This window comes from Petromyzon marinus, chromosome 1, assembly GCF_048934315.1.
Source record: "Petromyzon marinus isolate PM22_M1 ecotype Great Lakes invasive population chromosome 1, UKy_Petmar_22M1.pri1.0, whole genome shotgun sequence".
Lineage (NCBI taxonomy): Eukaryota > Metazoa > Chordata > Hyperoartia > Petromyzontiformes > Petromyzontidae > Petromyzon > Petromyzon marinus.
This window is the reverse complement of record NC_133667.1, coordinates 4,636,652-4,662,231: the sequence shown is the minus strand read 5'-3', so window position 1 is coordinate 4,662,231 and position 25,580 is coordinate 4,636,652. Positions and strand designations below refer to the sequence as shown.

Below are 25,580 nucleotides of genomic sequence, written 5' to 3'. Positions count from 1 at the left end.
CGTGAAACTCGCCGTGAGATAAATCTGCATGCAGCGTTTCTTGCCAGGAACATTGAAGACGAGGTCTGTCGGCAGAGTGGCTGCATGCATTTGCTTTGGGCGTATACCTCACCTCTGTGAGTGGGTTTTAGAACTGCACACAGGTACATGACAGAATCCACAGAGATACACTATGTTACTGTACGCCCGGGTACCCATACAACTCCATGCAGGTACATATGATGGAATTACGCTGGGTATCCGTACTGCACACACCTTTAGACAAATTGATTCAGGAGAGGTCATGCCCACACGCACTGTGCTGTATCTGGTCGGACTGGCAGGTCTGCAGTGTGGGCTGGGCTTCTCAGGAACAGGCGAGGTAACAACACTGCGACTGTCGGAAAGCCCCGAACTTACCTGCGCACCCGGCATCCGGATCAAGGGACTGTTTGCAACGCCTTACTTTGACCCTTAGACCCAGTCGTGGTGTTGTAAAGAACACAAACTCGTGGGCACTCCGGCTTTGTGTTGAATAGGTTAACGTCCTGCCTTGGCCCACACAAAATCCCACCAATATATTATTAAATAACCCAGGCATGTTGGCCTGATCGGAGCGTCTCACCCAATTATTTGTAGCCTCTAATCAGCAGCAGTGTCAACATGTAAACGTACACACCTGTACACAGGTAAATTAGGGAGATCATGCAGCTACACCGTGCGTTTGTACCCACACACCTGTACACAGGTACATTAGGGAGATCATGCAGCTACACCGTGTGTTTGTACCCACACACCTGTACACAGGTACATTAGGGTAGATCATGCAGCTACACCGTGTGTTTGTACCCACACACCTGTACACAGGTACATTAGGGAGATTATGCAGCTACACCGTGTGTTTGTACCCACACACCTGTACACAAGTATATTAGGGAGATCATGCAGCTACACCGTGTATCTGTACCCACACACCTGTACACAGGTACATTAGGGAGATCATGCAGCTTCACCGTGTATCTGTACCCACACACCTGTACACAGGTACATTAGGGAGATCATGCAGCTACACCGTGCGTTTGTACCCACACACCTGTACACAGGTACATTAGGGAGATTATGCAGCTACACCATGTATCCGTACCCCCAGAAATGTGTTCCTGATCTTGGATGGATTCAAAAAAGATTAGAAAATTGGGCCGAGCTACAAAATGTTGTTTGATCCAAATGTTTGTTTGTTTCAGATTGATCGGTCTCTCCACAAAAACATTTTTTTTTTACAGAAATCATCGGCCCCACGGCATTCTAAGAATACATAATTTCAGCAACAATCACCAATGCAAGCAAACTCTGGACAAAGTGTCTCAGGCAGGCTTGATTGAATCATGCTGGTGACTTCAGGATTATTTTCTGTTATGTACAGGATAACTCCTCTCTTCTGTGGTGATGTGAAGAAGCAATATTGCAGTTTCTATTATCTGCAGGGTTATCCACTATTTTACCCCTATTATCTGCAGGGTTATCCACTATTTTACCCCTCATGCACGGGGTAAAAATTGGCGGATAACCTTTGGATAATAGGACGGATTTCCCACATTACTTCTCTTATTCTTGCAAAAATTGTGGATAATGGGTTGTGGTGTAACCTCAAGTACCCGCTGTTAACTCTGCAGGTAAGAGGGTAGATTTGCGAAAAATAATAAGCAGGAGGAACACGTATCTGCTTCAAGGACATATGTCTGTCTTTATCTCCGTGTAAGCAACAGAGACGGATATACAGACACACACACAGATGTGAAGACAAAGATCCCCCATATAGACTTAACAGACTGTTCTAGCAAGTGATGTTAGCAAACACCTATGATGGCCGACACGGTACAGCAGGGGGTAGGTGGCCAGCACCACGCCCGACCACCTTTGTCTCCCTAATGGCAATGTTTGAGTCGACCTTGAGGAGGGCCATGACCGGTTCACAGTTTCGTCACTGGTGTTGGCCGTGAGCAGGAATCTTGCTCAGGTCGCCGAGTTCGTAGTGTAGCGTGCGAACCGCACCCACACGCACAATGCATGATGGGTACACTATGGGTACAGTCACAGATAACCATGGATAACATAAAGACATCGGGCAACGGATAAGAGGATATTTCACGGACCCTACAGTTGCCACGGATAATAGGGCCGCGGATAAGTGGAATTATCCTGTGTCTGGTTGGACTGTGTGGGCTGGGTTTGTACAAAACCCGCGATCAAACAACGCCGCGACTGTCAGAAAGCCCCGAACGTTACCTGTGCGACTGGTTTCCGTGCAGTGACTCAACGCATTTCATGCATTATAAATGCCCCCTGCGGAATGTACTGGCAGACAATAAAGAAGTCACCCAGGTAAGTACCCATGGGCACTGCACGTGACATGTAGAAACCCCACGCAGATGACGGGAAAATCTAAAATCTCTGCACAGATGGATCAATCCACAGACTCAGTCCAGTTCGTGAACCAGATCTGTATTTGGAGTTTTCTTAGTGCTGCATTTCACAACCCTTGCGGTCTCCAATTCAGAACTGCAGGCAAGCGCTGTGGGTCACCCATTCCGAACGCTAACCAGGCTCCAAACTGCTTAGATTGTGAGATCCGACAAGATCAGCTGTAGAAAGGTGATTGCTGGAGGCAAATTCACGATACAAATGTTGCTGTTTAGCACAGAAGCGCAATGGGCAATTGGACTAAATAATTATAACACATTTTTTAATGGAGATGCTATTCGAATTTTTTTTCATAATTTTCTAGAATTCTCTATGACGTGCATAAGGAGTTTGTAAATGGTAAGTGTGGTAGCAGGGGGCAATCCGGCGTACACGAGGCTGCCTCATGATGTGGCTGCCGTGTTCATGAATGTGTTGGTGTGCGAGTAAACTGGTTAACATCGTTCACTCGCGGGGTCACGTGTCCAAGGGCAACCCGACAGCCCGCGATGTTTTGTGTATTTATAAACCCACCGTGACGTCAGTGAATTACCTAATAATCCAATTGTGATTGTTTATTCAAGTAACGCCACGCAAATGACACCATCATAAGCACGATAATCATGTTACCTCATCCACTCACTCAACTTCCTCCATAAGTCATGTAACTATTATTAGTAGTAAGTAATTATCTCTCACACTAAATCTCTTCTTTTTCAGTTCCACCTCACATTCAAATCGTGCTGCTGGCGTCATGGGCTGGGAGTTTGAACTGGGACGAGGCCATCAGCTCGCGTGGCTTGAGAGCCCAGCAGGGTCCCAGCAGCGCCCTGCCACGGTGCAGGCCACCCGGCCACCAGCCGCCTCTCTGTGCAAACTCCCTGCACCACTCACGCCTCACGCCGTGCCTGCTGCTTGACTCTGGGCACACCGACACGGACAACGTGCCCCCTCCCCGGGCAGTGCAGCAGCTCTGTTAGCCAATGTCACCCAGTTCGTGGGGATCACTCAAAACGAGTACCTGGTGCGGTGTGTAGTAAACATCGCCGCTAGGGAGACAAAGGCGGCCGGGCGTGGTGCTGGCCACCCACCCCCTCGTGTGCTGTGCCGGCCTCCATAGGTGCTCGCTAACAGGACTTGCCCCAACAGTCTGTTAAGGCTACACGGCGGATCTGTGGCTTTGTGTGTATGTTGAACTTCTTTTGCACCGTACGTAGCCAACCGTGCTAATTGGAGGTGAGGGGAAAGGACAACAAACTTAAAAAAATAGTTCTAAAGAAATTAGTTTTTTTTAATTCAGATTTAAAAAGTGCATAGCCCCAGTGGCTTCATAATATTGTAAGGAAGAGCGTTCCAGACGGCCGCAGAAGCGCATCTGAAAGCGCGAGTGATGCGGTGACCACCGTCTTTGTTCGATGGCCAGCCAAAGGCCACTGCGAGAATGGCCGGAGTTGGCGTGGTGGTGATGGTTTATGCCCCTAGACGAGATCATCAAGGTGGTGGTGATGGTTTATGCCCCTAGACGACATCACCAAGGTGGTGGTGGTGATGATTTATGCCCCTAGACGACATCACCAAGGTGGTGGTGGTGATGGTTTATGCCCCTAGACGACATCACCAAGGTGGTGGTGGTGATGGTTTATGCCCCTAGACGACATCACCAAGGCGGTGATGGTTTATGCCCCTAGACGACATCACCAAGGTGGTGATGGTGGTGATGGTTTATACCCCTAGACGACATCACCAAGGTGGTGGTGGTGATGGTTTATGCCCCTAGACGACATCACCAAGGTGGTGGTGGTGATGGTTTATGCCCCTAGACGACATCACCAAGGTGGTGGTGGTGATGGTTTATGCCCCTAGACGACATCACCAAGGTGGTGGTGATGGTTTATGCCCCTAGACGACATCACCAAGGTGGTGGTGGTGGTGGTTTATGCCCCTAGACGACATCACCAAGGTGGTGGTGGTGGTTTATGCCCCTAGACGACATCACCAAGGTGGTGGTGGTGGTGATGGTTTATGCCCCTAGACGACATCACCAAGGTGGTGATGGTGATGGTTTATGCCCCTAGACGACATCACCAAGGTGGTGATGGTGATGGTTTATGCCCCTAGACGACATCACCAAGGTGGTGGTGGTGATGGTTTATGCTCCTAGACGACATCACCAAGGTGGTGATGGTGATGGTTTATGCCCCTAGACGATATCACCAAGGTGGTGGTGGTGATGGTTTATGCCCCTAGACGACATCACCAAGGTGGTGGTGGTGATGGTTTATGCCCTTAGACGAGATCACCAAGGTGGTGATGGTGATGGTTTATGCCACTAGACGACATCACCAAGGTGGTGGTGATGGTTTATGCCCCTAGACGACATCACCAAGGTGGTGGTGGTGATGGTTTATGCCCCTAGACGACATCACCAAGGTGGTGATGGTGATGGTTTATGCCCCTAGACAACACCAAGGTGGTGGTGATGGTTTATGCCCCTAGACGACATCACCAAGGTGGTGGTGGTGATGGTTTATGCCCCTAGACGACATCACCAAGGTGGTGGTGGTGATGGTTTATGCCCCTAGACGACATCACCAAGGTGGTGGTGGTGATGGTTTATGCCCCTAGACGACATCACCAAGGTGGTGGTGGTGGTGGTGGTTTATGCTCCTAGACGACATCACCAAGGTGGTGGTGGTGGTGATGGTTTATGCTCCTAGACGAGATCATCAAGGTGGTGGTGATGGTTTATGCCCCTAGACGACATCACCAAGGTGGTGGTGGTGATGATTTATGCCCCTAGACGACATCACCAAGGTGGTGGTGGTGATGGTTTATGCCCCTAGACGACATCACCAAGGTGGTGGTGGTGATGGTTTATGCCCCTAGACGACATCACCAAGGCGGTGATGGTTTATGCCCCTAGACGACATCACCAAGGTGGTGATGGTGGTGATGGTTTATACCCCTAGACGACATCACCAAGGTGGTGGTGGTGATGGTTTATGCCCCTAGACGACATCACCAAGGTGGTGGTGGTGATGGTTTATGCCCCTAGACGACATCACCAAGGTGGTGGTGGTGATGGTTTATGCCCCTAGACGACATCACCAAGGTGGTGGTGATGGTTTATGCCCCTAGACGACATCACCAAGGTGGTGGTGGTGGTGGTTTATGCCCCTAGACGACATCACCAAGGTGGTGGTGGTGGTTTATGCCCCTAGACGACATCACCAAGGTGGTGGTGGTGGTGATGGTTTATGCCCCTAGACGACATCACCAAGGTGGTGATGGTGATGGTTTATGCCCCTAGACGACATCACCAAGGTGGTGATGGTGATGGTTTATGCCCCTAGACGACATTACCAAGGTGGTGGTGGTGATGGTTTATGCTCCTAGACGACATCACCAAGGTGGTGATGGTGATGGTTTATGCCCCTAGACGATATCACCAAGGTGGTGGTGGTGATGGTTTATGCCCCTAGACGACATCACCAAGGTGGTGGTGGTGATGGTTTATGCCCTTAGACGAGATCACCAAGGTGGTGATGGTGATGGTTTATGCCACTAGACGACATCACCAAGGTGGTGGTGATGGTTTATGCCCCTAGACGACATCACCAAGGTGGTGGTGGTGATGGTTTATGCCCCTAGACGACATCACCAAGGTGGTGATGGTGATGGTTTATGCCCCTAGACGACATCACCAAGGTGGTGGTGATGGTTTATGCCCCTAGACGACATCACCAAGGTGGTGGTGGTGATGGTTTATGCCCCTAGACGACATCACCAAGGTGGTGGTGGTGATGGTTTATGCCCCGAGACGACATCACCAAGGTGGTGGTGGTGATGGTTTATGCCCCTAGACGACATCACCAAGGTGGTGGTGGTGGTGGTGGTGGTTTATGCTCCTAGACGACATCACCAAGGTGGTGGTGGTGGTGATGGTTTATGCTCCTAGACGACATCACCAAGGTGGTGGTGGTGATGGTTTATGCCCCTAGACGACATCACCAAGGTGGTGATGGTGGTGATGGTTTATGCCCCTAGACGAGATCACCAAGGTGGTGATGGTGATGGTTTATGCCCCTAGACGACATCACCAAGATGGTGGTGGTGATGGTTTATGCCCCTAGACGACATCACCAAGGTGGTGGTGATGGTTTATGCCCCTAGACGACATCACCAAGGTGGTGGTGGTGGTTTATGCTCCTAGACGACATCACCAAGGTGGTGGTGGTGATGGTTTATGCCCCTAGACGACATCATCAAGGTGGTGGTGGTGATGGTTTATGCCCCTAGACGACATCACCAAGGTGGTGGTGGTGATGGTTTATGCCCCTAGACGACATCACCAAGGTGGTGGTGGTGGTGGTTTATGCTCCTAGACGACATCACCAAGGTGGTGGTGGTGATGATTTATGCCCCTAGACGACATCACCAAGGTGGTGGTGGTGGTGGTGGTTCATGCCCCTAGACGACATCACCAAGGCGGTGGTGGTGATGGTTTATGTCCCTAGACGACATCACCAAGGTGGTGATGGTGATGGTTTATGCCCCTAGACGACATCACCAAGGTGGTGGTGGTGACGGTTTATGCCCCTAGACGACATCACCAAGGTGGTGGTGGTGGTGATGGTTTATGCCCCTAGACGACATCACCAAGGTGGTGGTGGTGATGATTTATGCCCTTAGACGACATCACCAAGGTGGTGGTGGTGGTGATGGTTTATGCCCCTAGACGACATCACCAAGGTGGTGGTGGTGATGGTTTATGCTCCTAGACGACATCACCAAGGTGGTGGTGGTGATGGTTTATACCCCTAGACGACATCACCAAGGTGGTGGTGGTGATGGTTTATGCCCCTAGACGACATCACCAAGGTGGTGGTGGTGGTGGTTTATGCCCCTAGACGACATCACCAAGGTGGTGGTGGTGATGGTTTATGCCCCTAGACGACATCACCAAGGTGGTGGTGGTGGTGGTGGTTTATGCTCCTAGACGACATCACCAAGGTGGTGGTGGTGGTGATGGTTTATGCTCCTAGACGACATCACCAAGGTGGTGGTGGTGATGGTTTATGCCCCTAGACGACATCACCAAGGTGGTGGTGATGGTTTATGCCCCTAGACGACATCACCAAGGTGGTGGTGGTGGTGGTGGTTTATACCCCTAGACGACATCACCAAGGTGGTGGTGGTGATGGTTTATGCTCCTAGACGACATCACCAAGGTGGTGGTGGTGATGGTTTATACCCCTAGACGACATCACCAAGGTGGTGGTGGTGATGGTTTATGCCCCTAGACGACATCACCAAGGTGGTGGTGGTGGTGGTTTATGCCCCTAGACGACATCACCAAGGTGGTGATGGTTTATGCCCCTAGACGACATCACCAAGGTGGTGGTGATGGTTTATGCCCCTAGACGACATCACCAAGGTGGTGGTGATGGTTTATGCCCCTAGACGACATCACCAAGGTGGTGGTGGTGATGGTTTATGCCCCTAGACGACATCACCAAGGTGGTGGTGGTGATGGTTTATGCCCCTAGACGACATCACCAAGGTGGTGGTGGTGGTTTATGCTCCTAGACGACATCACCAAGGTGGTGGTGGTGGTGATGGTTTATGCTCCTAGACGACATCACCAAGGTGGTGGTGGTGATGGTTTATGCCCCTAGACGACATCACCAAGGTGGTGGTGATGGTTTATGCCCCTAGACGACATCACCAAGGTGGTGGTGGTGGTGGTGGTTTATACCCCTAGACGACATCACCAAGGTGGTGGTGGTGATGGTTTATGCCCCTAGACGACATCACCAAGGTGGTGGTGGTGGTGGTGGTTTATACCCCTAGACGACATCACCAAGGTGGTGGTGGTGATGGTTTATGCCCCTAGACGACATCACCAAGGTGGTGGTGGTGGTGGTGATGGTTTATGCCCCTAGACGACATCACCAAGGTGGTGGTGCTTCATTTGTGGCGAGCGCTTTAAAAGGTGGCCACGAGCCTCACGCGACGCGGCTCAGCCCCAGCATGGAGCCTGCACAGAAGTCGCACTCGCGACACTCGCTGTGGTGCACGCGTTCGTGTCCATTGATGCAGGGACAGTGAACACAGTCCAGTCAGTATGTGGTCATGGTTTAGAAGCCACTTGTCTCTGACTAACAACAATAATTCTAGATTTGAAGCTTTCGTGACTGCAGGGAACATCGCCCCAAGTACATGATGCTGTGACTGTCCCACCTGAAGACGGAAGCTTGTGTTGCCTCCGAAACGTCGTGATTTAATTGTTTTATTTTAATTTACCTACGTGACTTTACCGAACAACAATAATATTACCTATTCTTGGTTCTTTCGGTAAAGTCACGTAGATAGAAAATGAAATAAAAGCTAATGAACTAATATTAAAAAAATATATATTTAATTTAATTTTCTAATCTTTTATTTTGACTTTACTGAAAGAATTTCGATTTAAAGCTTTCGTGACTGCAAGGATTTTGGTTCTTTCGGTAAAGTCACGTAGAATGAGAATAAAATAATAAAATAAGACAATAAAATTCTCAAGACGTTTCGGCCACAACACAAGGTGAAGTAACAAAACTGTCGGGACGACAGAGCTCCAATGAAAGAACCAAGAATATTAATTCCTGCAGTCAAGAAAGTTTAAAGTAAAAAACAATCTTCTTACCTATAAAAGTATTTTTTTTGTCTCTCTGTCTGCGCACGCCTTGCAACGCACTAAGCCCCGCCGACAAAAATGCGCTGTTTGTTTTCCTCCGTCAAACGTAAACAAATAAAATCACATTTTGACTTAAAACTTTCGTGACTGCATGAATTCATGGTTCTTTGGGGAAAGTCACGTAGATAGAAAATACAAATTAAATAAAAAATACAATTTTTTAAAACCCACCACGTTTCGATCGCAACACAAGCGGTCTTCATCGAAAGAACCAAGAATAATAAAATCACACTTTATAATAATTTATATTACTACGCTGATCGCGAACGCCAAAGCACGCATCTGCGCATGCGCGGGAATTCCGCCCCGTGGTTGCCCCTGGCAACGCACGCGCGGGAATTCCGCCCCGTGGTTGCCCCTGGCAACCCACGCGCGGGAATCCCGCCTCGTAGTTGCCCCTGGCAACGCACGCGCGGGAATCCCGCCTCGTAGTTGCCCCTGGCAGCGCACACGGCCTCGCTCAGCGGCGACGTGAGGGAGCTTCCCCCTCGCGTCAAAAAGGCGGGAAAACAACACGGACACTACGCTGAGGTAAATGTTGATACTACTACAACACAGAGACACAACGCTGAGGTAAATGTTGATACTACTACAACACAGAGGCACAACGCTGAGGTAAATGTTGATACTACTACAACACAGAGACACAACGCTGAGGTAAATGTTGATACTACTACAACACAGGCACAACGCTGAGGTAAATGTTGATACTACTACAACACAGAGACACAACGCTGAGGTAAATGTTGATACTACTACAACACAGAGGCACAACGCTGAGGTAAATTTTGCACGGTTTGATGTCCTCGCCCCTCCCCACCTCAACGTGTGCAGTTACTACTACAGAGATAGACACTGCTATAGAGTCAATAGATACTACTACAGAGACAGTAGATACTACTATAGAGTCAGCAGATACTACTACTGTCAGTAGATACTACAGTCAGTAGATACTACTGTAAAGTCAGTAGATACTACTACAGTCAGCAGACACTGCAATAGAGTCACTAGACACTACTAACTATTGTGTGTAGGTGTGTAGGTGTCTATGCCTACAAAATAAAATTGGCTGGGGGTCGACAATTTGTGGAAACCTTTTAGGTAAACTATTTACCCCCCACTTTCTACGACATTTTGATTCAGGACTTCTGCAAGCCTCTTTAATTTTGTTGACGGACAAATTGGACAAACGGAACGCCGGGCTTTCACAATAGCTTAGTATTTATGTATGTACAGTATATGTTATGTATTCTTGGTTCTTTCGGTAAAGTCACATAGAAGGGAAACAATAAAATAAAAATTATATAAAACAATCAAATTCTCACGACGTTTCGACTGCAACACAAGCAATCATCATCAGGTGTGAAAACCACAACAAGACAATTTTTCAAGAAAATGTTTCAAATTTTCTTGTTGTGGTTTTCACACCTGATGATGATTGCTTGTGTTGCAGTCGAAACGTCGTGAGAATTTTATTGTTTTATGTTTTTATTATTTTATTGTTTCCCTTCTACGTGACTTTACCGAAAGAACTAAGAATATGAATCCCTGCAGTCACGAAAGCTTTAAATCAAAAGTATATGTTGTGTTTTTAAGATACATTTTCAAATATATTTTTCCCCCGGGCAACGCCGGGTACTTCCCGCTAGTAATCAATGCAACGCTGATGATGATGATGACGATGTTCCTGATGGTGGTATTGATGATGACGTTGCTGCTGATTATCATTATGAAGTTGATGATGATCATTTTGACGAAGGCGTTGATGATAATGAGGATAATGCGATGATGGTGATGACAGTAATTAGGATGCTGTTGATGATAGTTTTAACAATGTTGCGGCTGATTATAATTATGATGCTGATTATAACGATATTGCTGCTGCTGTTGATAATTATGTTAGTTATAATTATAGTAGTTATGACCATGCTGCTGCTGCTGCTAAATATGCTGCTGATGACAGTTTTTAAGACGTTACTGCTGATGACAGTCATCGCATTGCTGATAATTCTGAAAACGCTACCGAAGATGATAATTAAGAAGATGGTGATGATAATGTTGATGATTATGAACACGCTGCTGATTATAATGGATTCGAGGTCACTGCGTGGACGATGTGCCCTCCTCGTGTTTCTGTTAAATCGTCAAGGCGCAGCCCTGCAAGTGCTCGCACCGCTGCTCGTGGAAGGGGCTTCAGTGGAGGCAGCTCGAGAGGGCGCCTGTTCGATTACTCCACGTTGACCAGATGCCCTGGAAGAGGTGAGCTTACCCACACTTTACCCCACCGCCGCACGCGACGAGACGATCATACACTGGATGCAGGCTACCCAGTAGTAACGCTGCTAAGTGAAGACACGTTTTGAAATATATTTTTTCCCCCCGGGGCAACGCCGGGTTACTTCCTGCCAGTATAAAATAAACCCCTAGAACAACAACAACAATAACCCCGACGTATCTCGGCGCTCCTCGCCTTGGTCCTCGTGGCCAGCCTGACGATGTCTCACCACTCACCTAGCCCTTACCACTCACACAACCCTCACCACTCACACTCAACACTCACTCACCACTCACACTCACCACTCACACTCACCACTCACACTCACCACTCACACTCACCACTCACACTCACCACTCACTCACCACTCACACTCACTCACCACTCACTCACCACTCATACTAACCACTCACCACTCACCTAGCCCTTACCACTCACACAGCCCTCACCACTCACACTCACCACTCACTCACCACTCACGCTCACCACTCACACTCACCACTCACTCACCACTCACACTCACCACTCACTCTCACCACTCACTCACCACTCACTCACCACTCACACTCACCACTCACTCACCACTCACTCACCACTCACACTCACCACTCACTCTCACCACTCACACTCACCACTCACTCACCACTCACACTCACCACTCACACTCACCACTCACACTCACCACTCACTCACTACTCATACTCATACTCACCACTCACACTCACCACTCACTCACACTCACCACTCACACTCACCACTCACTCACTCACACTCACTCACCACTCACACTCACCACTCACACTCACCACTCACTCACCACTCACACTCACCACTCACACTCACCACTCACTCACCACTCACACTCACCACTCACCACTCACTCACCACTCACACTCACCACTCACCACTCACTACTCACTCACACTCACCACTCACTCACCACTCACACTCACCACTCACACTCATCACTCACACTCACCACTCACTCACCACTCACACTCACCACTCACTCACACTCACCACTCACATTCACCACTCACTCACCACTCACACTCACCACTCACACTCACCACTCACTCACCACTTACACTCACCACTCACACTCACTACTCACACTCATCACTCACTCACCACTCACACTCACCACTCACTCACCACTCACACTCACCACTCACACTCACTACTCACACTCACTCACCACTCACACTCACCACTCACTCACACTCACCACTCATAATCACCACTCATACTCACTACTCACCACTCACACTCACCACTCAAACTCACCACTCACTCACCACTCACACTCACCACTCACTACTCACACTCACCACTCACTCACCACTCTCACTCACCACTCACACTCACCACTCACACTCACCACTCACACTCACCACTCACTCACCACTCACACTCACCAGTCACAATCACCACTCACTCACCACTGACACTCACCACTCACACTCACCACTCACACTCACCACTCACTCACCACTCACACTCACCACTCACTCACCACTCACACTCACCACTCACTCACCACTCACACTCACCACTCACACTCACTCACCACTCACACTCACCACTCACACTCACCACTCACCACCACTCACACTCACCACTCACACTCACCACTCACCACTCACTCACACTCACCACTCACTCACCACTCACTCACCACTCACACTCACCACTCACACTCACCACTCACCATTCACTCACCACTCACACTCACAACTCAAACTCACCCACTCACTCACCACTCACTCACCACTCACACTCACCACTCACTCACCACTCACACTCACCACTCACACTCACCACTCACTCACCACTCACCACTCACTCACCACTCACACTCACCACTCACACTCACCACTCTCTCACCACTCACTCACCACTCACACTCACCACTCACACTCACCACTCACACTCACCACTCACACTCACCACTCACTCACACTCACCACTCACACTCACCACTCACTCACCACTCACACTCACCACTCACACTCACCACTCACTCACCACTCACTCACCACTCACACTCACCACTCACACTCACCACTCACTCACCACTCACACTCACCACTCACTCACCACTCACACTCACCACTCACTCACCACTCACTCATCACTCACACTCACCACTCACTCACCACTCACTCACCACTCACACTCACCACTCACTCACCACTCACACTCACTACTCACTCTCACCCTCACCACTCACACTCACCACTCACACTCACCACTCACTCACCACTCACACTCACTACTCACCACTCACACTCACCACTCACACTCACCACTCACTCACCACTCACAATCACCACTCAATACTCACTCACTACTCACACTCACCACTCACCACTCACTCACCACTCACACTCACTCACCACTCACACTTACCACTCACTCACCACTCACACTCACCACTCACTCACCACTCACACTCACCACTCACTACTCACTCACTACTCAAAGTCACCACTCACTCACCACTCACCACTCACTCACCACTCACACCCACCACTCACTCACCACTCACACTCACCACTCACTTACCACTCACACTCACCACTCACACTCACCACTCACACTCACCACTCACCCTCATACTCACACTCACCACTCACACTCACCACTCACTCACCACTCGCACTCACTACTCACACTCACTCACCACTCACACTCACCACTCACCACTCACACTCACTCACCACTCACACTCACCACTCACTCACCACTCACACTCACCACTCACTCACCACTCACTCACTACTCACCACTCACCACTCACTCATACTCACTACTCACTCTCCACTCACACTCACCACTCACACTCACCACTCATACTCACCACTCACACTCACCACTCAATACTCACCACTCACACTCACTACTCACTCACCACTCATACTCACCACTCACTCACCACTCACTACTCCACACTCACCACTCATACTCACCACTCACCACTCACCACTCACACTCCACTCACCACTCACTCATACTCACTACTCACTCACTACTCACTCACCACTCACACTCACCACTCACTCACCACCCACACTCACTCACCACTCACTCACCACTCACACTCACCCTCACCACTCACACTCACTCACCACTCACTCACCACTCACATTCACCACTCACTCACCACTCACTCACCACTCACCTCACCACTCACACTCACTCACCACTCACACCACTCACCACTCACTCACCACTCACTACTCACACTCACTCACTCACCACTCACACTCACTCACCACTCACTCACCTCCACTCACACTCACCACTCACTCACACTCACTCACTCACCACTCACACCTACTCACTCACCACTCACCACTCACTCACTACTCACTCACTACTCACACTCACTACTCACTCACTACTCACACTCACTCACTCACCACTCACTCACCACTCACACTCACCACTCACTCTCACCACTCACCACTCACTCACTACTGATACTCACCTAGCCCTTACCACTCACTCACCACTCACTCACCACGCATACTCAACCACTCAAACTCACCACTCACTCACCACTCACACTCACCACTCACACTCACTCACCACTCACTCACACTCACCACTCACACTCACCACTCACTCACCACTCACCATCACTCACACTCACCACTCACTCACCACTCACGCACTCACCACCACTCACACTCACCACTCACTCACCACTCACTACTCACTCTCACCCTCACCACTCACACTCACCACTCACACTCACCCACTCACTCACCACTCACACTCACTACTCACCACTCACACTCACCACTCACACTCACCACTCACTCACCACTCACAATCACCACTCAATACTCACTCACTACTCACGACTCACCACTCCCTCACCACTCACTCACCACTCACACTCACTCACCACTCACACTACCATTCACTCACCACTCACACTCACCACTCACTCACCACTCACACTCACCACTCACTACTCACTCACTACTCAAAGTCACCACTCACTCACCACTCACCACTCACTCACCACTCACACCCACCACTCACTCACCACTCACACTCACCACTCACTTACCACTCAGCACTCACCACTCACACTCACCACTCACACTCATACTCACACTCACCACTCACACTCACCACTCACTCACCACTCTCACTCACTACTCACACTCACTCACCACTCACACTCACCACTCACCACTCACACTCACTCACCACTCACACTCACCACTCACTCACCACTCACACTCACCACTCACTCACCATCTCACTCACTACTCACCACTCACCACTCACTCATACTCACTACTCACTCTCCACTCACACTCCCACTCACCACTCACACTCACCCTCATACTCACCACTCACACTCACCACTCATACTCACCACTCACACTCACTACTCACTCACCACTCACACTCACCACTCATACTCACCACTCACTCACCACTCACTACTCACCACTCATACTCACCACTCACTCTCACCACTCACACTCACTCACCACTCACTCATACTCACTACTCACTCACTAGCTCACACTCACTACTCACTCACCACTCACACTCACCACTCACTCACCACCCACACTCACCACTCCTCACCACTCACACTCACCCTCACCACTCACACTCACTCACCACTCACACTCACCACTCACATTCACCACTCACTCACCACTCACTCACCACTCACCCTCACCACTCACACTCACTCACCACTCACACCACTCACCACTCACTCACCATCTCACTACTCACACTCACTCACTCACCACTCACACTCACTCACCACTCACTCACCACTCACTCCACTCTCACTCACCACTCAAGTCACCACATCACACCACTCACTCACCACTCACTCACCTACTCACTCACTACTCACACTCACTACTCACTCACTACTCACACTCACTCACCACTCACTCACCACTCACACTCACCACTCACTCTCACCACTCACCACTCACTCACTACTCATACTCACCTAGCCTTAGCCACTCACTCACCACTCACTCACCACGCATACTCACCACTCAAACTCACCACTCACTCACCACTCACACTCACCACTCACACTCACCACTCACTCCCACTCACTCACACTCACCACTCACACTCACCACTCACTCACACTCACCACTCACACTCACCACTCACTCACTACTCATACTCATAGCTCACCACTCACGCTCACCACTCACTCACACTCTAACCACTCACACTCACACTCACTCACCACTCACACTCACCACTCACCACTCACATACTCATCACTCACACTCCACTCACCACTCACACTCACACTCACACTCACCATCACACTCACCACTCACTCACTCACCCTCGCACTCACTCTCACACTCACTCACCACTCACACTCACCACTCACCACTCACACTCACTCACCACTCACACTCACCACTCACTCACCACTCACCACTCACACTCACCACTCACTCACCACTCACTCACTACTCACCACTCACTCATACTCACACTCACTCTCCACTCACACTCACCACTCACACTCACCACTCATACTCACCACTCACACTCACCACTCATACTCACCACTCACACTCACTACTCACTCACCACTCATACTCACCACTCACTCACCACTCACTACTCACACTCACCACTTCATACTCCACCACTCACACTCACCACTCACACTCACTCACCACTCACTCATACTCACTACTCACTCACTACACACTCACCACTCACTCACCACCCACACTCACTCACCACTCACTCACCACTCACACACACCCTCACCACTCACACTCACTCACCACTCACACTCACCACTCACATTCACCACTCACTCACCACTCACTCACCACTCACCCTCACCACTCACACTCACTCACCACTCACACACTCACCACTCACTCACCACTCACTACTCACACTCACTCACTCCCACTCACACTCACTCACCACTCACTCACCACTCACTCACACTCACCACTCACTCACACTCACTCACTCACCACTCACACCACTCACTCACCACTCACCACTCACTCACTACTCACTCACTACTCACACTCACTACTCACTCACTACTCACACTCACTCACTCACCACTCACTCACCACTCACACTCACCACTCACTCTCACCACTCACCACTCACTCACTACTCATACTCACCTAGCCCTTACCACTCACTCACCACTCACTCACCACGCATACTCACCACTCAAACTCACCACTCACTCACCACTCACACTCACCACTCACACTCACTCACCACTCACTCACACTCACCACACCACACTCACCACTCACTCACCACCACTCATCACTCACACTCACCACTCACTCAACCACTCACCACTCACTCACCACTCACACACACCACTCACTCACCACTCACTACTCACTCTCACCCTCACCACTCACACTCACCACTCATACTCACCACTCACACTCACCACTCACACTCACTCACCACTCACTCATACTCCACACTCACTCACTACTCACACTCACTACTCACTCACCACTCACACTCACCACTCACTCACCACCCACACTCACCACTCACTCACCACTCACACTCACCCTCACCACTCACACTCACTCACCACTCACACTCACCACTCACACTCACTCACCACTCACACCACTCACCACTCACTCACCACTCACTCACCACTCACTACTCTCACTCACTCACCAACTCACACTCACTCACCACTCACTCACCACTCACTCACACTCACCACTCACCACTCTCACTCACCACTCACTCACCACTCACACCACTCACTCACCACTCACTCACTACTCACTCACTACTCACACTCACTACTCACTCACTACTCACACTCACTCACCACTCACTCACCACTCACACTCACCACTCACTCTCACCACTCACCACTCACTCACTACTCATACTCACCTAGCCCTTACCACTCACTCACCACTCACTCACCACGCATACTCACCACTCAAACTCACCACTCACTCACCACTCACACTCACCACTCACACTCACCACTCACTCACCACTCACTCACACTCACCACTCACACTCACCACTCACTCACACTCACCACTCACACTCACCACTCACTCACTACTCATACTCATACTCACCACTCACACTCACCACTCACTCACACTCACCACTCACACTCACTCACCACTCACACTCACCACTCACCACTCACTCACTTACTCACCACTCACACTCACCACTCACTCACTCACCACTCACTCACCACTCATACTCACCTCTCACACTCACCACTCATACTCACCACTCACACTCACCACTCACATCACACTCACCACTCACTCACCACCCACTCACCACTCACACTCACCACTCATACTAACCACTCACCACTCACCTAGCCCTTACCACTCACACAGCCCTCACCACTCACACTCACCACTCACTCGCCACTCACTCACCTATCCCTTACCACTCACACAGCCCTCACCACTCACACTCACTCACCACTCACTCACCACTCACTCACCTATCCCTTACCACTCACACAGCCCTCACCACTCACACTCACTCATCACTCACTCACCACTCACCTAGCCCTCAACACTCATCGTATACCACTCATATAGCCCTCACCACTCGTAATCAGCCTGACCATGTCTCACCACTCACACTCACCACCACTCACCACTCAGACTCACCTAGCCCTTACCACTCACACAGTCCTCACCACTCACACTCACCTAGCCCTCACCACTCAACACTTATCATACACCACTCATGTAGCCCTCAGCACTCGTGGTCAGCCTGATGTCTCACCACTCACACTCACCACTCACTCTCGACCACTCACTCACCACTTACACTCACCTAGCCCTTACCACTCACACTCATGTAGCCCTCACCACTAACACTCATCTAGTCCTCAGCACTCATACTCACCACTGACTACTCACCTTACACCACTCATCTAGCGCTCACCACTTATCTTACACTACTCACAAGACACTCACACTCATCACACCACTCAACTGATACCAGTCAACACCCACCAGACATTGACACCACTCACTTAACACTCACTAATCGCCTGCCACTCACCAGACACCACTCACCAGATACTACACTCCTGACACCACTCACATGACACTCACCAGATACTATATTGAACCAAGTAGGCTTCAAAGCGATCCCTCATCCTGATTACCCGTGCTCTATCCACTGATGAATAACAGCATGTTAAAGCACTAACTTTCCAAATCAATTTAACAACGCACACAGATGCACACTGCATGTACAACGCCTCTCAGCCTCATCCAGACCACGAGCTCAGACATAACTTACATTTATGACCATGTTGTATTTATAGACCACAACTTAAAACAATTAGAAAAAATGGCCAACCATAGCGTAGAGGTGAGCCCTGTCCCTGCGTAAGGCTCCCTGGGGCATACGGCAGCAGTGAAGACTGATGACTGCTCCACTGATGAGTCCTCATAAAGACGAAGCCGCTCTAAAGTTGTCTTTGTTTCACTGCTGCCTGTTGGTTGGCCATAGTTTCTAAATGTTTCAGTTTGTGGTCTAATATAACAACGTGGGCACACGTGAAGTTCTTTGTGCAAATTAGCGAAGTGTTAATGAACACAGCTAAACAGCTGAATATAGCATCAGACAAAACATTCATTGTGCATCTATCAGTGACGCCACGTGCAGTGACAATCTAGAGTGTGGAGGGTAAACTCCCAAAACACTGTCAGTGGGCATTTGGGCCTCTTAAGAGTCTTGAGTAGAGTTGACCCACACACCTGTACACAGGTACATAAGGGAGATTCATGCAGCTTCACTGTGTATCTGTACCTACACACCTGTACACAGGTACATTAGGGTAGATCATGCAGCTTCACTGTGTATCTGTACCCACACACCTGTACACAGGTATATAAGGGAGATCATGCAGCTACACTGTATCTGTACCTACACACCTGTACACAGGTACACAGGTACATAGGGAGATCATGTAGCTTCACTGTGTATCTGTACCCACACACCTGTACACAGGTACATAGGGAGATCATGCAGCTTCAATGTGTATCTGTTCCCACACACCTGTACACAGGTACATAGGGAGATCATGCAGCTACACTGTGTATCTGTACCCACACACCTGTACACAGGTACATAGGGAGATCATGCAGCTACACTGTGTATCTGTACCTACACACCTGTACACAGGTACATAGGGACCATGCCCACATGCACGGTGCTGGGTGTGGTTGGGCTGCAGGGCGGCTCTGTGTGCCGAGCGTCTCAGGAACCCGCGAGTGAACAACGCCGCCACTGTCGGAAATCCCCGAACGTTACCTGCGTGCTTGGGTTCCGTATCCGGGCACTGTGCGGAACGCGTTACTTTGACCCTCACACCAGTCGTGGTGCTGTAAAGTCAGAATCAGAATCTGTATTTATTTAGAGTGGAGGAATCCGATGAGCTTTGAAGCTCTTTCTCACAGTTGTCCAGTATGGGCGGGTCAGCAAAGTGAGCGTGCCAGTGGGCACCCAGCCTCTGTGTTGAACGGGTTCACGAATTTCCACTGCTGACTCAGAGCCACCAATGAAGATGAGCGCCACACCGTGCTGGTTGAGGCGAGAGACAGTTGAAGTCGTTCACTTTGACTTGTCTTAGTTTGCCCCTCTCAAATTTGAGAGCGTCCCCATGCCGCACAATTGTTAGCTACACAATCACGGGTACGCAGACACAGGTTGTGATGCAAACAGCGAGCATCGGTACTTGCTCCATATGTTACATAAACAGGGAACCGTTTCAAAACGTCAATAAAAACGTGACTGTATTATTTTACGAACAATTTGTTTGTAATTTACCAAAGCAAACTCAATTAGTAACAGGGAACCCGAAGTGTGATCCACACAAACTTGAGCTGCACATTACAGTATTCTTTATAAAAAATGCATTATTCAATGCACTCACAACCCTTACACTGGATGATCCCTGATGAGCATCGATGTCATCTCTATACAAACATGTAATTGCTGTTAAAATATAAAAGATCCTGCACTGCGCAGTGTCAACACAGCCATCATCACTCCACACTACACACACCATGTACCACACAGTGTAAACACACCCAGCATCACACCACACTACACACTCCATACACCACACAGTGTAAACACACCCATCATCACTCCACACTACACACACCATGTACCATACACCACAGTGTAAACACACCCAGCATCACACCACACTACACACACCATGTACCATACACCACAGTGTAAACACACCCATCATTACTCCACACTACACACACCATGCACCATACACCACAGTGTAAACACAACCATCATCACATCCAACATATTGGTAATTACCGCTCCCTTACATTAAAAAAATGTTTTGCAATGGCCCTTCACCACCAGACCACGTGGCTAGCCCGGGTGCTGCCCCCGCCCCGCGTCTCAGCCTGGAAAGCCCCTGGCAGGGAGCCAAGCGAAGTGAAACTCCACGGCCCAATCGCACCTCCCCGCATCACTGGGCGAGAGGCGCTCACTCAGTGGTGAGGGTAGAAGCGGAGAGCGAGCCAGAGCTCAGGAGAGAGTCGCCCGCACTGAGCTCATCGCTGCGTCGCCTGCAGAGGCTGGGACAGGAGCAGCAGGAGCCGCTGCTGCTGCTGCGAGAGGTGAGAGAGCTCTGAGTAGTCCCAGGTCGGGGTTGACCGAATCGTCAAACCCGGTGACCGCTTGTGCGCTGCGCGACTTTGAGATCTGTACCTGAATCGTTGGGGCAGAAAGAGCTCCACTGGCAATCTTAGCGTTGACATTCGGGAAGGTAACGCATCTCACACAACCAGTACCTCTCTCTCACAACCAGTACCTCTCTCACAACCAGTACCTCTCTCTCACACAACCAGTACCTCTCTCACACAACCAGTACCTCTCTCTCACATCCAGTACCTTTCTCTCACAACCAGTACCTCTCTCTCACACAACCAGTACCTCTCTCTCACAACCAGTACCTCTCTCTCACACAACGAGTACCTCTCTCTCACACAACCAGTACCTCTCTCACAACCAGTACCTCTCTCTCACACAACCAGTACCTCTCTCACACAACCAGTACCTCTCTCTCACAACCAGTACCTCTCTTTCACACAACCAGTACCTCTCTCTCACAACCAGTACCTCTCTCTCACAACCAATACCTCTCTCTCACAACCAGTACCTCTCTCTCACACAACCAGTACCTCTCTCGCACAACCAGTACCTCTCTCTCACAACCCGTACCTCTCTCTCACAACCAGTACCTCTCTCTCACAACCAATACCTCTCTCTCTCACACAACCAGTACCTCTCTCACACAACCAGTACCTCTCTCTCACAACCAGTACCTCTCTCTCACACAACCAGTACCTCTCTCACACAACCAGTACCTCTCTCACACAACCAGTACCTCTCTCACAACCAGTACCTCTCTCTCACACAACCAATACCTCTCTCTCTCACAACCAGTACCTCTCTCACACAACCAGCACCTCCCTCTCACAACCAGTACCTCTCTCTCACAACCAGTACCTCTCTCTCACACAACCAGTACCTCTCTCACACAACCAGTACCTCTCTCACACAACCAGGACCTCTCTCTCACAACCAGTACCTCTCTCTCACAGCCAGTATCTCTTTCTCACAACCAGTACCTCTCTCACACACAACCAGCACCTCTCTCTCACACAACCAGTACCTCTCTCTCACACAACCAGTACCTCTCTCACACAACCAGTACCTCTCTCACAGCCTCGTATCGGTGATTACTCGCTCGTTGTTATTCTCGTGGTGATGTCGAAGTCAACACTGAAGCCAGGAGAGAGACGGGAGGGCTCAGAGAGCAGGGCGAGCTGGGGCAGTGCTTCGTCTCTGGCCGGGCTCCGCGCTCGCTCCCGTGCTAGGGAACGCGCCTCGCCCTCTCGCTTCTCTCTCCATCGCCAACGATCGGACAAATCGCCAGGGCGATGTCTCTCAGCCTTTTCATAAACACTGGGATGTGGCTCATAGTCTATAGTTGGTCATTATGTGGTCAAAACTGCTGACAGTGCTGACTCAGTTAAAACTGTCGCGATTGTTAACCTTGTGGCTTTCATTTATCCAGTGAGACTCTTGCTGTGTTTAGTAAGAGAGACCAGGGGGTGTCTGTAGCTAGGTATGGAGGCTGTTGTACAAGTTTGGTGATTTAGACGAGGTCGTTGTAATCCTGAGAGGTTCGCTGCGATGGTTTCCTCTCTCTCATGACGTCAGGGCTGGGTATTTAACGTCCACTCGAGAGTAGACCACGCTGGGTTGGTCGCGCCCGCGGTGAGCTCGGCAAGAGCAGCGTGGAGTGGGCGGCGGAGTGGCCGAGGAGGAACTCTGCTGAGGCCGCGCGGCGCATCCCAGGGAGGAGCCGCGCGACCCCCGCAGCCCCGAGGGCGGCGCAGCGCGGGGCGCGCGGTGGCCACCTCAGTGGGGAACGGAAGCGGCAGCGGCGCCCTCGGGGCGCGTGAGCTCCAACTTGGTGGGGACAAACTCGGCCCCGTCCATACCAATGCGGAATTTCCATCACTGGCTCAGGGTTGTAAACAGGAGATGAGAACCACGTAAATGCTCATTTAAGCAGGAAATCATTTGAGTTTACCGTTAATAATAATCGTAAAGTATGTGAGAGTACAGTAAACCCTCGCTTTGCGCGAGTTCTGGATTCACGAGGTTCGCATATTGGCGAGTGAATCAATGTAAACGAATTCCCTCTTCGCGACCCGCCCGACTGCAGTGTTCGCGAGTGAACGTGCCAGACCACCGACACCGGGGAGGTGACATCTGAAACTGTCTGGGAAGGTTCGGCTCGCCTCCTCGGCTGCCCGCTTCGTCCTCGGTCTCACAGAGATCCCGTTCTGAACTCGCTACTGTGCATTTTTACTTCATACATCCAGTCGACTGGTTTGTACATGTTGGTACAAGCGAGTTGACTTTGTGGTTCAGTAAAAAGAACGCGAATGCAATTAGGAAAATCGTTGCTGCTAGCGCTCCCCAAATGATAACTGTGCATTGTTACTAAACACCGGCATCTCCAGAGGAGTCATCCTACTGAATTCCCCACCATCACCACCACCTCCATCGTGGGCAAATTATCGTCATCAAATTACCGTCATCAAAGGTAACACATTGTAATGTATTATTTATTGCAGTAATTGTTCAACATTTACCATTCCCCCCCTTATGTTCACTCGTACCAGGAACGTAACCCAATTTTTCCACTCCTACCAGGAGCGTAACCCATTAAATTTGGGTAGGTAGTGATTTATGGATATGAGAAATTGGAATGTGATTGGCATTGGGATGCCAGGAGGTAATTGGTGCATTCCCTTTAACGGTGTTTGGCACGTGGGAAAAATTAACTCTTAAGACTCGGAGTAATTGCGTGAATATAAGGAGGTTCCACTAAAAAAATGCACAGATAGATTCAATAATTAATGTCTGTACTGCCATCTCCTGGACAGTTTACAGATCAAGCCTACAACACATGGTATGCCCAGGTATTCACCCAAAGTAGGAACGAGGATCAACCCTGACTTCGACAATCGATGCAGCGAGGTCCGGTCATGGGTGGTGGGGTTCCATGGCAGTCGCCAGACCGTTTTTCTGTAGCGAGAACACGGCGCCAGCATTCCCTCAAAACGTGTGCATAGGGATTGATTCATTAAGCCTCCTGTGTCGAGTTCAATATAATGCACACACTCATTGCTTATTGTAGTCAATCTATTCACATTTACTACACTAAGCAATTTATATTTTACAGAGTAAGGCCCAGTGAGCTCTAGAGCTCTTTTTCAGACGCGACCTGGCCGTAAATTATTATAGCTCAACTAAGTGGATTATCATCATGTCGACATTTATAGCAGCCAAATACTCGAAACGCATGTTTAGAGTATTTGGACCCAGAGAAAAACCCACACGACCATGGGGAGAACACGCAAACTTCAAATATACAGGCGTTATGGCCGGGATCAAACGCACGGCCTCCTGTATACTAGGAGAGTTAGCATCTCGCCACCGTGGCACCCTTTTTTACACTCCATTGTAACAGAA

The 25,580-nt window shown here is 49.9% G+C and overlaps 1 long non-coding RNA gene across 1 annotated transcript; it reads left to right on the top strand.

Annotated features, from left to right (window-relative positions):
* The first annotated feature begins 9,284 nt into the window (after positions 1–9,284).
* Positions 9,285–22,303, top strand: LOC142906342 (uncharacterized). The gene is made up of 3 exons (XR_012930157.1): positions 9,285–9,709; positions 11,328–11,437; positions 21,885–22,303. It is a non-coding gene; the product is annotated as an uncharacterized LOC142906342 (long non-coding RNA).
* The last annotated feature ends 3,277 nt before the right edge of the window (positions 22,304–25,580 follow it).